The 15,488-nt window shown below is 46.6% G+C and overlaps 1 protein-coding gene across 7 annotated transcripts in view; it reads right to left on the minus strand.

Annotated features, from left to right (window-relative positions):
* Positions 1–15,488, minus strand: part of ATXN1 (ataxin 1) — a 282,751-nt gene that overhangs the window by 204,007 nt on the left and 63,256 nt on the right. The window contains exon 1 of one of the 7 annotated variants that reach the window (XM_029052522.2): positions 12,251–12,475. The exons of the other annotated variants lie outside the window; for them this stretch is intronic. The gene's annotated coding sequence lies outside the window, so the exon portion shown is untranslated. Of the gene's footprint in view, positions 1–12,250; positions 12,476–15,488 lie in introns of those variants that run through there. 7 annotated transcript variants of the gene reach the window in all.

Raw genomic sequence — 15,488 nt, forward strand, 5'->3', positions numbered from 1 at the left:
GAGCCTTCATCGGTCATCACTCCTCTTCAGGTCCCAGGCACCAGTTTATCTGGCAGTCTGGCCTTGTGGAAAGAGCATGGGACTGGGATTTGGAAGAATAGGGGGCGGAAGGAGGTTAAAATAAATCATAGGTATTGAGCACTTGACTGTGTGCAGAGAACAGGGTAGTAAGCGCTTGGGTAGAGCACAAGCCTGGGAGTCAGAAGGTCATGGGTTCTAATCTTGGCTCTGCCACTTGCCTGCTGTGTGGTGTTGGGTAAGTCGCTTCACTTTTCTGGACTTCATTTACCTTATCTGTGAAACGGGGATTAAGACACAGATCCCCATGTGGAACAGGAACTGTGTCCAACCTGATTTACTTATATCCACTCCAGCGCTTAGCACAACGGTGCTTAATACAACACAGTAGATAGACACGCTCCCTGCCCACAACAAGCTTACAGGTTCGAGGCCCAGCTCTACCGCTGACCTACTGTGTGTGACTTTGGGCAAGTCATCTATCCTGTCGGCCTCGGTTTCCTCATCTGTAAAATGGAGATAAGATTAAGTCAGCTCAAAACTCTCCACAAATACCGCTGTTGAAGCAAAACACAAGGATGGGGCCTTAGCTCTTTTCCTGAGGTGGCTCTTACAGTTCGCTATAGCGGTTCCACAGAGCAGCAGTCACAAGAAAAGGCCTCTCCAAGTAAGTTCAACGTTAAGCACCTGTTGGGGATCTGAAATTCTCACAGGGGAGGAATGAGGCCAGTTCTGTGTCTTCCTGAGACCAGATTCTGAAAGGAGAATCAAATTCAGCATCTCAGATCTATTACCCTTTCTGCCGTCCCGTGATATTCCTTCTACTCAATCACCCCGATAGACTTCCTACCCTCCGACTTCCAAATTCAGTCACTCCACTACTACAAAGGCGGCGGAGTTCTCAGAAACGTACACACTGTATTTGTCTCAGGATGCCTGCACACTACGAAACAACGCTTAGCCTTTCGGCTGGACTTCTTCTTTCGGGGCCCTGGCAGGAAATGAGACTGTGAAGTCAACCGGATTATACTGGATTGGGGTCGGGCGTTGGGTGATCTCTACCGCTCTTTTCGTGAATGGATAAGAAAAATCGAGTCAGCTGACGTTTGTCACGCTGTGCTAATCCGTGATCTGCACACTTCCTTCTTTCTGATCAACACCTCCTGGGTTGGAGATCGTCCATCTGTATTTTGGGTCAACTATTTAAGTGAAATTTGACTTCTAATAATTACAGTCGTCTCAACAACATGCTCGGCTATTAAGTGCCAAGCTTCACTGATGCATCGAGAGGCTTTCAATGTGAAAAACCAAACCAGAAATCATGTTGAAGGAAGGGAAATGACGTGTCTTCAGCCAAAATCTTCGAACTAAAATGAATGTGTTGTTTCAAATCTCTGAATCACTGTGATCATTCCACACTGACAAATGGACATGATAAACAAATGTTAGTTTTACTAAGCAATGGGGGAAGACTCCTTTCAGCTCAAAGCCACAGCTCTGAGATTAGTTTGGAAGCTGTATTATACAGTTCCTCTAAGCAGAAAACTGGTTGGTGCTTCTCCATTCTCCACGGGATAAACTGATTCATTCTAATAACTTTGGACGTTACCACAGAGTGCAGTGGGTTAGAGATTTAATATACCTTATCAATCACAGAAGCAGCATGCCCTAGTGGGAAGAAGGCAGCAGAGTCTACCAAAATGGCACAAAATGGGGGAAAAAGTTGGGAGACCATGGCCCCAGCCCCTCCCTGCTATGTGATCTTGGACAAGTCACTGCAGCTCTCTGGACCTCTGTTCTTCATCTGTAAAATGGAGATAAGAGACTCACCCTCCTACTTCATGGGGATGCTGAGGAGGTAAAATGAAGACAGTGGGCTGATGGGCTAGGGCTTCAGAAAAATTCAAATATGCTCTAGTTTTTTTATTACTATTATCATCATTGAGACAACTTTCCCATCCCAAATTAGTGGAATGCAACATGAACAGCTGGGTTTGCCGCAGGCCTTTGGAAAATGAAAGTAAAAAAACTCAGATGAGCTAGGCTGTGATAACTGCTTGACATTTGCCCTCAATAGTACAAACATCTTTCACTTTTATCAAACAGAGAGATTAAAAAAAAAAACCCACAACTACCTCTTCTTATTGCCTAAAATAAGACTGCGAGATGGACTTTGTAAATGTTATTAATGCCTCTTGGCAACTCAGCTAGGCCTGCTTATAGAAATGCATTTTTTCCCCAAGAGCCCTCATCCAAAATCTGTGTAAGACAGGCCACCAGAAAAGTCTACTAGACTGTAGATCTACTAGTTCGACCCTCTAGACCGTAAGCTCGCTGTGGGCAGGAAACGTGTCTATCAGCTGGTATATTGTTCTCTCCCAAGTGCTTAGTTCAGTACTCTGCACACAGTAAGTGTTCAATAAATACCACTGATTGATTACCGCTTTAAAACTTCCCAGAGACTGCTAAAAGTCCCATCCCACTCAATCTCTCCCTCTGGACTGTAAACTTGTTGTGGTCAGGGAACATACGCATCAACACTGTTGTACTGTTCTCTCCCAAGCGCTCAGTATGGTGCTTTACACTCACTAAGAGCTCAAATATGATTGATTACTCTTTTAAAATGTCCCAGAAACTGTTAGAGGTCCCACCTCGCTCCACTTCCCCCCCAGACTGTTAGCAATGTGTCTACAAACTCTGTTTCATTATACTCTCCCCAAGGGCTTAGCTCAGTGCTCAAAAAATATGACTGATCCCTGCTTCAGGCCCCTGGGGTCTCAGGGGGCAGAAAAGTCACAATCAGCCCAGTGGAGTAAAATTGTCAGCTCTTAGGTGCAGTTTACTGCTGTTCAATCTTTACTTAGCACATATTGTGTGCAGAGCATTGTACTAAGCACTTGGCAAAGTACAATAAAGACACATTCCCCGCCCACAATGAGCTGCTGTTAATCCTACTGCTCCTGGGCCAGGCTTTCCCAAACCCTGCTCTAGCCCCATCGAGCAAGTCAAAAATCATTTTCTTAGAGAAACAGAGCAAATAGGCTTTGTAAGCCAAACATAAAAGGGATTTTTCTTCTCTGTCAAAGCTACTGCTGCAGTTAATGCTAATATAGCCTCACTTTCTTCATCTGTAAAATGGGGCTAAATACCTGTTCACCCTCCCCTTTAAGCTGTGAGCCCCCTTATCCTCTAGACGGTAAGCTCACTGTGGGTAGGCAACATGCCTACCAACTGTTATATTATTCTCTCCCAAGTGCTCAGTTCAGTACCCCGCAAATGAGTAAGTCCTCGACAAATACGATTGGGACAGGGACTGATCTGCTCTGATTATCCCAAATCTACCCAAGCACTTAGCACAGTGCTTTGTGCAGAGGAAGCGCTTAAATACCATGATTATCACTCTGATGCAGCAGCTCAAGAATCTGGGCAGCTGCAGCACTATAACCTAGAATCTCGGGCACAGCTTTTTCCATGTAGCCTCTCCTGAACTGTTGGGCAGGAGGGAAGGTGACAAAGAGGAGGTGGGGGAGAGAAGCAGCGTGGATCGAGCATGGGCCTGGAAGTCGGAAGCATGGCTCGGTGGAAAGAGCCTGGTCTTGAGAGCCAGAGATTATGGGAACAAATCCTGGCTCTGCCACTTGTCAGCTGTGTGATTGTGGGCAAGTCACTTAACTTCTCTGTGCCTCAGTTACCTCATCTGTAAAATGGAGATTAACTGTGAGCCTCACATGGGACCACCTGATTACCTTGTATCTACCCCAGCGCTTAGAACAGTGCTCTGCACATAGTAAGTGCTTAAATACCAACATTATCGTAATTATTATTATTAACCTGGGCTCTAATCCCAGCTCCGCCACTTGTCTGTCACCTTGGGCAAGTCACTTCACTTCAGTGCCTCTCTCACCTCATCTGTAAAATGAGGATTAAGACTGTGAGCCCCATGCGGGACAGGGATTGTGCCCAACCTCATTAGCCTGTATCTACTCCAGCAGTAAGTACAGTGCTTGGCATATAGTAAGTGCTTAAATACCATTATTATTATTACTCCCTGACAGCAGAGCACCCACCCACTTGCACTACCGGTGAGGAGGGAAGGAGAGAAACGAACGGTGGCGGGGGGGAGGAGAGGGAGGGTGAGGGAGGAAGCAACGTACTTCCTCTTCACCATGATGGCACCCATCCAACTGCACCAATGGTAGAGCGGGAAAGAAACGGGATGGGATGGGAAAGGGCCGCTGCCAAATCCCACCATCATCATCATCATCATAACTGTGGTATTCAGCTAATACAGTGTGCCGGGCACTCTACTGAGCGCTGGGGTGGATACCAGCAAATCAGGTTGGACACAGTCCCTGTGCCCATATGGGGTTCACAGTCTCGATCCCTGTTTAGCCGGGGAGGGAACAGAGGCAAGGAGAAATGAAGTGACCTGCCCAAGGTCACATAGCAGGCAAATGGCAGAGCCATCTTTCAATCATATTTATTGAAAACTTACTGTGTGCCAAGTACTGTACTAAGCACTTGGGAGACTCCAAAAGAACAATAAACAGACATTCCCTGCCCATAATGAGCTTATCCTCTCCCAAGAACAGTGTCTTACCACAGTTAGGCAACAAGACTCCCTATGGGTGGAGGGTCCCACCGGAAGGACCACCCCCCCTCCAGAGGTGGCGAGAGCTGAGCCCATCAACCCTGGCACAGGAAGGCAAGTGGCCCAGCTGAAACTGCCCCTCCACCCCCAGGGGCTCCTACTGCCCAACCACCAGCCTCTCCCCTGACCTAAGCTCCTCACTTTCCAGTAATAATAATAATAATAATGATGTTGGTATTTGTTAAGTGCTTACAATATGCAGAGCACTGTTCTAAGCTCCGGGGTAGATCCAGGGTAAACAGGTGGTCCCACATGAGGCTCACAGTCTTCATCCCCATTTTAGAGATGAGGGAACTGAGGCACAGGGAAGTTAAGTGACTTGCCCACAGTCACACAGCTGACAAGTGGCAGAGCCGGGATCCGAACCCGTGATCTCTGACTCCCAAGCCCAGGCTCTTTCCACTGAGCCACGCTGCAGTGGTGAGCGATCCCTCCCCAGAAGGCCTTGCGCTTGTTCGGGTCACTACAGTACCACGCTTCCTGCTGCACTGCTTGATGGCACGCAGGACTCGGGGGAAACTAATTTACTACCAAGGGATGATTTGAACACTGGGGAGATCAAAGGTCAGTGACTCACAGACTGCTCTTTCTTCCTGGCTCTAGCCTTGAGCGCAAACCACCGAATCTGGTGTTGTAACATCCACCCCAGCTGGCAGTTGCAGCCTGCTTTACACATTCTGAGAGTCAAATGCTTCAATCCACCCACGAATGTGATAGCCTCCCTGCCTCGGTACCGCTAGTGATGGGCTGGAGGGGCTCGCCCTTTGTCGGATCGCAAAGCAAAACTACAAAATAGGGGCAAAGACAGAGAAGCGGTCGGCCCAGTGGAAAGAACTCAGGTCTGGGAGTCGGAGGACCCGAGTTCTAATCTTAGCTCCACCACTTGCCTGCTGTGCGACCTTGGGTAAGTCACTTCCCTGGGCCTCGGTTTCTTCATCTGTAAAATTGGGACTCGATACCTATTCTCCCTCCCACTTAAAACTGTGATCCCCACGTGGGACGGGGACTGTGTCCGATCTGATTATATTGTATCTCGCCCCAGCACTTAGAATCGCAATGATTATGACAACATGGCAGCACTGTGCAGGCGGAAAACGTTACAGAAGTCATGCAAATCAGCACTCACCCACAGATCCAAGTTAACAAAAAAAAAGAAAAAGATCACCTTTTAGCCAAAAAAATAAGTCACATTCTGGGTAAGCAAGAACTTAAGGAGAGATCGATCCTATCTCTGGTCCGAAGTTTTAACACAGTATTTTGAGGGAGAAGCAGTGTGTCTGGTAGGAAGAGCTCAGGCCAGGGAGTCAGAGGACCCGGGTTCCAAACTTAGCTCTGCTACTTGTCCTCTGGGTAACCTTGGGCAGGTCTCTTAATTTCTCTGGGCCTCACTGCAAAATGGGGATTCAATACCTGTGCTCCCGCTTACTTAGAATGTGAGCCCCACATGGGATCTCATTATCTCACGTCTACCCCACTCATTATTATTACTCTTACTGCCATCTCCCTAGGGCACTGGAAAAGGAAGGACATTTGTGAGCCTGTGAGAATTGTTTACCAAAATAGTCTCAAATGAATTTCCCTGAGTTAACCCTTCCCATCCCGGGAGAAAAGAGGGGCAGAAAAAACCCTACACTACTCATGCCTCTTGTTAAATTCCACTGGCGTCTGTGTAATGGATAAACCATTTTTGTTAACACTAAACAGTGTGCTGCCCAGGCTTAAGCCACAGTCCTTCCTTAAAAAATGCACAGGCTGGATTTACTGAAAGTAATTTTGTTTCCAAAAGGAAATCACTGCGTCAATAGGCTCATCTTACTTCTCGGGGCATACGCGGAGACCGATACAGTTGTCTCTCCTGGGTGGGTCGCCCAGACCATTTTTCCTTTTTAAGAAAAAATAAAACAAAATAATTTTTTAAAAAAGACCTATTGGATTTCCTCTCCTGATTTCAGGATTGCTGGAAACCTTGGAAAGAGCAGAGAACTGGGAAGCAGAGGACCTAGATTCTAATCCCAGCTCCACGATTTACCCATTGTGTGAATTTAGGCAAGTCACTTAACTTCTCTGGGACTTAGTTCCATCATCTCTGAAATGGGGATTCAAAAATCTATTCCCTCTCCCCCTTGGACTGTAAGCCCCACGTGCAATAGGGACTCTGTCCCTGTATCCAATCCTGCACTTGAAGCAAAGTGCTGGACAAATGGCACAGTTATTACTATTGTTACGTACACCCATTGATAGTAGCCCAACTGCCTTTGTCATGCATAAGCAGGTGGGAGGGGGGACGTTTCCTCTTCATCCCTTCCAGATTCTTTCCCTTGCCTGCGCTTACTCCAAAACCAAGGAGAAAATGCCACTTCCATCCCAGAACCACAGTGTTTGGGGTTGGTGAAAAGGGGGTCTCTGCCACGTCTGCTGTATGACTTTGGGCAGCTCACAATTTCTCTGGGCCTCAGTTTCCTCATCTGGAAAATGGGAATTAAACCTTTGAGACCCATGTGGAACAGGGACGGTGTCCAACCTGATTACCTTGTAACTGTTCCAATGCTTAGCACATAGTAAAAGCTTAACAAATACCACAATTATTATCATCACCATCTCTAGCACAAAGAGGAGAGGAGTTTGTACAGTGATTATTTTGTACCTACCCCAGCACTTCATACAGTGCCTCACACATAGGAAGCACTTAAATACCCAAAAGAAAAAGTTAGCAGCAGAGCTTGGTACACAGTTAACTATGTCAACTGCATTCTCACCACAGAGGTTTAGGAAGAATTTGATGTTGATTCCTTAGCTCACAAAAAGTGGCAAAACCCTTGCTATTGTAACATAATTTTCTTTATTTCCCCCTGGGAATCTCCATATCCCTAAAGGAGCCCTGGTTTCATGATCAGCCCCTCCCGGGATCCTAAGCCTTGACTACAGTCCTCTGCTGTACAATGATAGTTTTTGAGCACCTACTGTGAGCAAAACACTAAACTAAGCACTTGGGAGAATACAAAATGTAGGAGTAGGAATAAATGATCCCTGCCCACAAAGTGCTTACAGATTAAGAATGGTGGTATTAAATGCTCCCTCTGTGCCACACACTGTACTAAGCATTGGGGTTGATACAAGATAGTCAGTTTGGACACAAACACTATATGTGGCTCATAGTCTAAATCAGGAGGAGGATTTAACCTCCATTTTACAAATGAGGTAACTGAGGCCTAGCAATGTTAAGTGACTTGCCCGAGGTCACACAGGAGGTAAATGGCAGAGCCGGTATTAGAATTCAGATCCTCTGACTCCTAGGCCCGTGCTCTTTCCGCTAAGGCAGAGGGTGTTGTGAATCCTTCAGAGAAGGTGTTTTAGAAGCTGTGGGACTCTGGAAGGGTTTATTAGCATTATTGTTATTAATAATAATTGTGGCACTTAAGCACTTACTGTGTGCCAAGTACAGTATTAAGCACTGGGGTAGATACAAGATAATCAGGTTGGACACAGTCCCTGTCCCACATGGGGCTCACAGTCACATCTTAAAGATGCAGAGATCTGTGGTCTGGCTGATTTTTGTTGGGTAGGTTTGAGCAAAGGGTCAGGGGTGGGAGAATCCAGAGTGACCCTTGGAGGCGTGAAGAATAAAAGCTGAGACAACAGGGGAAGTGATCGGCAGAGCCGGGATTAGAACCCAGGTCCTCAGACTCCCAGACCTGCGCTCTTTCCACTAGGCCACGCTGCTTCTGCCAAAACCATGGCAGTGAAGCAAGGCTTCTCAGTCAACAGGTCAGACCGGGGCCACAGGCCGCAGAAGACACAGATGGTGAGCTGGCCAAGGCTACTACAAGAAGAAAAGCTACAAACCATGTAATCTCTGCAGCCACACAGACCACAGTGTGCACGAGTGTGAGAATCGGCAAGAAGGGACAGTCACTGCAAGGGATTTATGAAAAAAGGTCTTAAACAGATACCTCAGAGCCTCCGCCTCACACCTCCACCTTCCTGCACCCGATCACACCACAGGGTTTTTCTCTCTGACTTCCCCAAATCCTCTGCTTCTGGTGGACTGTTTACAGATTTCCGTAAGACCATTGTACTGGACAGCATTAGTCATTTGACAGTAAACTCGCTAACTGCCATTGTGCAACTTCTCCTGCTCACCCATTCCATTTTCTGGGGACTGCAAAATGTTGGTAAAATTGAAAGAGATGACCAAGCCGTGACCTTATGAGGCAGACAGTTGAACCCCATGATACATGTAGAAACAGTGTGGCGTAGTGGATAGAACACAGGCCTAGGATTCTGAAAATCGTGGGTTCCGATCGCAGCTTTATTCTTATTCTGCCGTGTGACTTTGGGCAAATCATTTCTCTGGGCCTCAGTTACCTCATCTGGAAAATGGGGATTAAGCCTACGAACCCCATGTGGGACTGGGACTGTGTCCAACCTGATTTATAATATCTACCCCAGTGTTTAGTACCGTGTTTAGTACCGTGTCCGACACATAATAAGCACTTAAACACCATTACTATTGATGATGTTGAATTACGCATTGGCTCTGCACACAGTAAGCGCTCAATAAATACGATTGATAAAATTGGATGGATGTAGTGACAGGAAAGATTACCCCTCACTTTTAATGCCACCAAATAATCATTCCTAGTAATCATTCCTAGTAATAATAATTATGTTATTAATTATGTATTACTATGTTCTAAGCGCTGGGGTAAATGAAAGTTAATTGGATTTGATACAGTCCTGGTCTCTGCACTTAGAACAGAGAATTAGAAGTTCTAGTGACTTGCCCAAGGTCACACAGCAGACAGGCGGAGGAGCTGGGGATTAGAACCCAGGTGCTTTGAATCCCAGGCTCAAGCTCTTTCCACTAGGCCACGTTGCTTCTCCAGGTAGTAATAGTATTTATTAAGCACTTAATGTGTGCAGAGCACTGAATTAAGCATTGGGAAAGAATACACAGGTTGGCATTAGACATGGTCCCTGTCCATTTGGGACTTCAGTCTTAAAAGCCTTCTTAAACAAGCAATACCCTTCCAGAAAGTGTTTCAACCTGGATTTGTTAGTTGCCGCTCTCTTCCCATTCCCTCAAACACTTTAGGGAACTTGCCTACCAACTCTATATTTTCCTCTCCCAAGAGCTTAGTACAGCTCTTTGCCCACAGTAAGTGCTCAATAAAAAACAATTGATTGAGCCAATACTCTGGGTTCTCCTTGGGTGAGTTTCTCTCAGGTTTTCTTGTGTTTGTGTGTAGTAGTGAATGGGGTTTTTCAGGGTGTAATGTCAGTCCCCATTTTGCTCTGATGTCTGGCAACTTGCCCGGATGCAGAGAGGCCCTCCTACCCATCTTGTGCCCTTGGAAGTTCAAGAAGGCTAGATCCCGGGTGGTGAAGCAGCCTCCGTGTTGGGAATGTGCTGAGGAAACCAATCCTGAAGACTGTTGATCGGTTGGTTCTGCCCCAAAGGAAACAGCGCTATCAGAAGCACCCTCTCCAAACTCGAGACGACTATATCCACGTTCTTCAAGTTAAAAAGAAAAGGATTTGGCTGTTTTAAAGGTAGGCAGAAATGGGCACTATGTTTGGCAAAAATTGTGCTACTTGTTAAGTGCCAAACACATTACAGTCACACCAGACACGGCCCCTGTCCCACATGGGACTCACAGTCTAAGAGGAATGGAGAATGGGTATTTTATCCCCATTTCACAGATGAGGAAACAGACACAGAACAGTTAAGTGATTTGCCCAGGGTAACACAGCAAGCCAGTTGAGGGGACTGGGATTAGAACCCAGGTGTCCCGACTCCCAACCCTGTGCTCTTTCCTCTAGGCCAAGTTGCTTCTTAAAGCACTTATCTTTAACCTTTACCCTCCTACCCTCCCTGAAGTTCTCCTCAATGTGTCTGGTTAATGTTCTATTGTACAATCCCAATCACTTAGTACAGTGCTCTAAACACCATAAGTGCTCAATAAATACAATTGATGGAGACTCATCTCAGTTGGAAGAGAAAGATCAGACAGAAAAAATAAAAGCAGCAGAGAAAACTCAGTGAAGGGAGTTGAGGTGGAGTGGAGACAAACAGAGGAGAGGTCAGGGGAAGCAAAGAGAAATACACAAAAGGAGAAAGCAAGAGAGACAGAGACACATCGTCTTTCCAACACATCGGTGTTTTTGTGTGAGTGTAATTTGTTAAGCGCTTACTATGTGCCAGACACACTAAGCGCTGGGGTAGATACCAGCTAATTGGGTTGGACACTGTCCCTGTACCACATGAGGTTCCCAATCTTAATCCCTATTTTACTGATGAGGTAACTGAGGTACAGAGAAGTGAAGTGACTTGCCCAAGGTCACACAGCAGACAAGTAAGTGGCAGAGCTGGATTTAGAATCCGGGTCCTTCTGACTCCCAGGCACATGCTCTCTCCTTAGACCACACTGCTTCTCATTCTGATTAGACACTCTTGTGCTAAGCACAGAGAAATCCTCCGGGGACACTGAAGACCCAAGGGTGTTGCCTCTAGGGTACACTGATCGAGTTAGGTAATACAGCAGAACCTTGCAGGTGAATTATTAGAGGATTCTCAGGCTGCATCTCCACTGCCAAAACATGTCAGAGGAAGCCAGGCTCCATGGCCATAACCACGCAGAGAGCTGGAGAAATCCAGAAAATGCCCCCCTCTTCCCTCATCCTCCAACCAGAAGTGAAATTGTGTCCCCCTTTTCAGAGTGCACAGCAACAGCAGCCATCTTAGCAGGTGCCTCCCCCAAGTTAATCAGGACTCCAATTTCCCCATTTTACTGAGGCTGCTAGCTTAACTAACAGTTTGCTGTGGCTGAAACCGCACAACTCCAGAGCACTGGAATTCCCCACTAGAGCTAGAGTTCCAGCCCCTTCCTCAGCTAAGGAATTCTGACCCAGAAGTCCCACCCTCTCTAAGGCCAGGGAGGTCCAGTCGGGCCTCCACATTGCATAAACTTCTAGACTTGAGGCCATGTCCAGATTCTCAGACAGCATATACCTCACCTCTTAGAGAATCATTACTTTCTCCCCAGGTGACAGTGCTTGGCACATAGTAAGTGCTTAACAAATGCCATCATTATTTTTATCATCTTTCTACTGATATATCGGAATGGGAACCAACATGACATCCTGGAAAGAGCACAGACCTAGGAGTCAGAGGACCTGGCTTCTAATTCCAGCTCCACCTCTTGTCTGCTGGGTGATCTTGTGCAAGTCACTCGCCTCAGCTTCTTCATCTGTGAAATGGGGATTAAATTCTATTCCAACCGTGAGCTCCTTGTGAGAGAGGGTCTGAGTCTAACCTGATGACCTTGTATCTGCCCCAGTCTTGAGTCGAGTACTTGGCATAGTCAACACTTAACAAGTACCATTAAAAAAAGTGGCCCCAGCCAATTGTTACCATCAGGATAAAGCGAAAATCAGACTAAAGCCACACTTTTTTCTCCCTCCCTTCCCAACCCTTGCCCAAGTATCTCAGAGTAATCAGCAACTTCTACAGACCCCAACAGTCCATAACCACCACACTAACTTCATTCCCTGCCCGCTCACCCTTCCCATGATACACACCTTTGTCCATCACACACTGTTCCCGATGGGGTGTTTAGCTCAGGAACCACATTATCCTTTGAGAAACTTGAAAAGACCTCTAACACCACTCCTGTGAGTCTTCTCTCTTCCCCCCTGTTCCTTGGAGAACCCTCTTGGTCTCCTCTCCCTTGCCCTGAAGAAGGCAGAAGTAGCCAGTTGCCTCATCAGAGAGGAACAGAGGGCTCTCTCCTACCTGTTCTAAATTGCAACCTCCTCTTGATGGGCGGGGCTGCTTAAGTAGGCACAGCCGAGGGCTAAATTACTCAGATCACCTGAGGCAGACATGGTTGCCTCCTGTGGAGGATTGTTGGGAAGCATGGGACGTTAGAGAAAGGAAACTGGAAGAAGGGGAGAACAAGAGAAGGAATAAGGGAGAGAAACATGGAACTGGGAGACTCCTCTAGACTGTAACCTCGTTATGGGGAAGAAATGCATCTGCTATACTGTACCCTTCCATGCACTTAGCACAAATCTCTGTACACAGGAAGTGCTCAGAAATACAACTGACTGAGGCAGCAGGCCCTGGGTTCTAATCCCAGCTCCACCACTGTGGACCGTGGGCAAGTCACTTTGCTCTGTCTCAGTCACCTCATCAGTAAAATGGGGATTAAGTCTGTGAGCCCCGTGTAGGACATGGACGGTGTCCAACCTGATTTTTTTGTATCTATCCCAGTGCTTTGTAGAGTCCTTGGCACATAGTAAGTGCTTAACAAATACCATAAAGAAAAGAGAGAAGGGGATGGGGTGGAGACTGAGGGAAAGGAGGGTGGGGAGTCAGAGGGAGGGAAGAAGCAGTGGAGATGAGGAAGAGGGGAGAAGGGGGTGAGGTGAAGTACTGAGGGGAAGGGCAGGAAAATGTGGGGCTGGCAGGAAAAGGAAGAGGGGAGGAGATGAATGGCAGGTTGGGGCAATGGAGGAGGTAGATTCACATTATAGAGTCAGTCATTCATGGAGAAGATTGACCTGTCCAAAGCCCAGAAGCTGAGGTTTCTGAGCTGATGGAACAGGTAAGCACTTCACTGATGGCTGAGGCCAAAAAAACCTCTAAGAATCTTAACAGTTCATTCGGGAACTACTCCAATCCCAAGAAATGTGCCGCAACAGAGACCTGTATACACTTTCGGGAACGAGAAAAGCAGTCTGGCTAGACTCAACCAGCGCTATCCAAACTGGAGGACAATGTGTACCTGAAAACATTCCCCTGTTTCTAAAGAAGTTTCTTGCCATTAAAATGGCAGCCCCTTTCAGCACCGTCAGAAAACGAATTCTTTCCGGGTGGAGTTTGTAAGAGGTATCAATAAATAATGAAGGTGCCCAAATGGGGAAACCTCATCTAGGCTCTGGGAGGACACTACATCCTCGGGTGGAATTTCACCCTAACAATCAGGATACACTACTCCACAGAGCGGGACCCACTATGCACTGCTCTGCCAGTCACTGGCATGTAATTACAACCGGGAGGTGAAGGGGGGAAGGGGCAGATCACGCCCTGTGGGACCTGTCATTGATGTATCCACCAACTCTGTGCTGTTGTACTCTCCCAAGTGCTTAGTTCAGTTGCCAAGCAGTTAATACAGTGCTCTGCACACATCAAGCGCTCAATAAAATCGATTGGAAAGCAACATGGCCCAGTGGGAAAAGCACAGGCCTGGGAGTAAAGAGGACCTGGGTTCTAATCCCAGCTTTGCCACTTGTCCTCTGGGTGACTTTGGGCAAGTCACTTCACTTCTCTGTGCCTCGGTTCCCTCGTCTGCAAAATGGGAATCCAATACCTGTTCTCTTCAGGTATCACTTAAATCACTTAACTACACACAAAAAAGTACAAAATGTCCAGCTAACAGAAGATCCATGGAGAAAAGAATAATGAATATTGCACACGGATACGGCACCAAGGTATCAATTTCAAGCCATGATCTAAACTATCTTTACTCTGCACTTGTAGATGTCATTAAAGCTCTATCCATACCAAATGACGTCACGGTGGCCATAGAAACTACTCTACTCCAAATTGCTAAGAGAAAGGGACACTAAAAAAGTATCCCCTCTCCCTCTTCCCCCCCAAAAGAAATCCAAACAACTTAAGTGACGTGAGAACCGCCATGGCCTAGGATTCAGAAGATCTGGGTTCTAATCCTCACTCCGCTTGTGTGCTGTGTGACCTTGGGCAAAACACTTCACTTTTCTGTGCCTCAGTTACCTCATTTAAAATGGGGATTAAGACTGTGAGCCCCATGAGGGATATGGACTGGTTTTAACCTGAATGGCTTGCATTAACCCCAGTGCTTAATATGGTGCCTGGCACATAAACAAGTACTTAACAAATACCATAAAAAAAAAAAAACCCATGGACTGTGTCCAACCTGATTAGCTTGTATCTACCCCAGCACCTAGAACAGTGTTTGGCACATAGTAAGCTTTTAACCAATACCATTAAAAAAAATACTCCTGGACTGTATCCAACCTGATTAGGTTGCATCTACCCCAGCATTTTCGTACAATGCTTGGCACATAGTCACCACTTAACAAATACCATAATTAAAAAACTATGGGATGGTGGAGAGAGCTCTGAAGTTTTTATTACCACACGGTTGGCGAGAAATTCACATCTCATCAGTGACTTGATTCTTAAGCGGCGTCTGATGGCGAGGGGCTCCAAGAAGCTGTTACTTAAACTTATAAGTGGTTGGAATTGTGCAGGGTTGGGGGATGTTGGGGAATGAGGAAAAATGAAGGCCCCTTGCATCTAGCTTTCTCCCTGGGAGGTGGTTGGGGAACCCGGGCCTGACCCATGGAGCGATCTGGAAGCCTTATTAAAATCCCATCTCCTCTGAAAGGCCTCCCCAGCTAAGCTCTCATTTCTCTTACCTGCCTCTCCCTTCTGCATCACCTCTGCACTTGAATTTGTACCCTTTATTCACCTCGCCCTCAGCCCTACAGCATTTATGTACAGTTGCACAACTGATTTTAATGTCTGTCTCCCCCTCTAGACTGGAAGCTCTTTGTATGCAGGGAATGCATCCACCAACTCTGCTGTATTGTACGCTCCCAAGTGCTTACTACAGTGCACTGCACCCAGGAAAAGCTCAATAAATACCACTGATTAGTTGATTGATAATGTAGCGCAGGTCTCTACTATTAAGGAGATGGTAATAGTCATATTTGTTTCACTGAACACCTACTGGAGGCCATGTATTCATTCATTGAATAGTATTTATTA

Source organism: Ornithorhynchus anatinus, chromosome X2, assembly GCF_004115215.2.
Source record: "Ornithorhynchus anatinus isolate Pmale09 chromosome X2, mOrnAna1.pri.v4, whole genome shotgun sequence".
NCBI lineage: Eukaryota > Metazoa > Chordata > Mammalia > Monotremata > Ornithorhynchidae > Ornithorhynchus > Ornithorhynchus anatinus.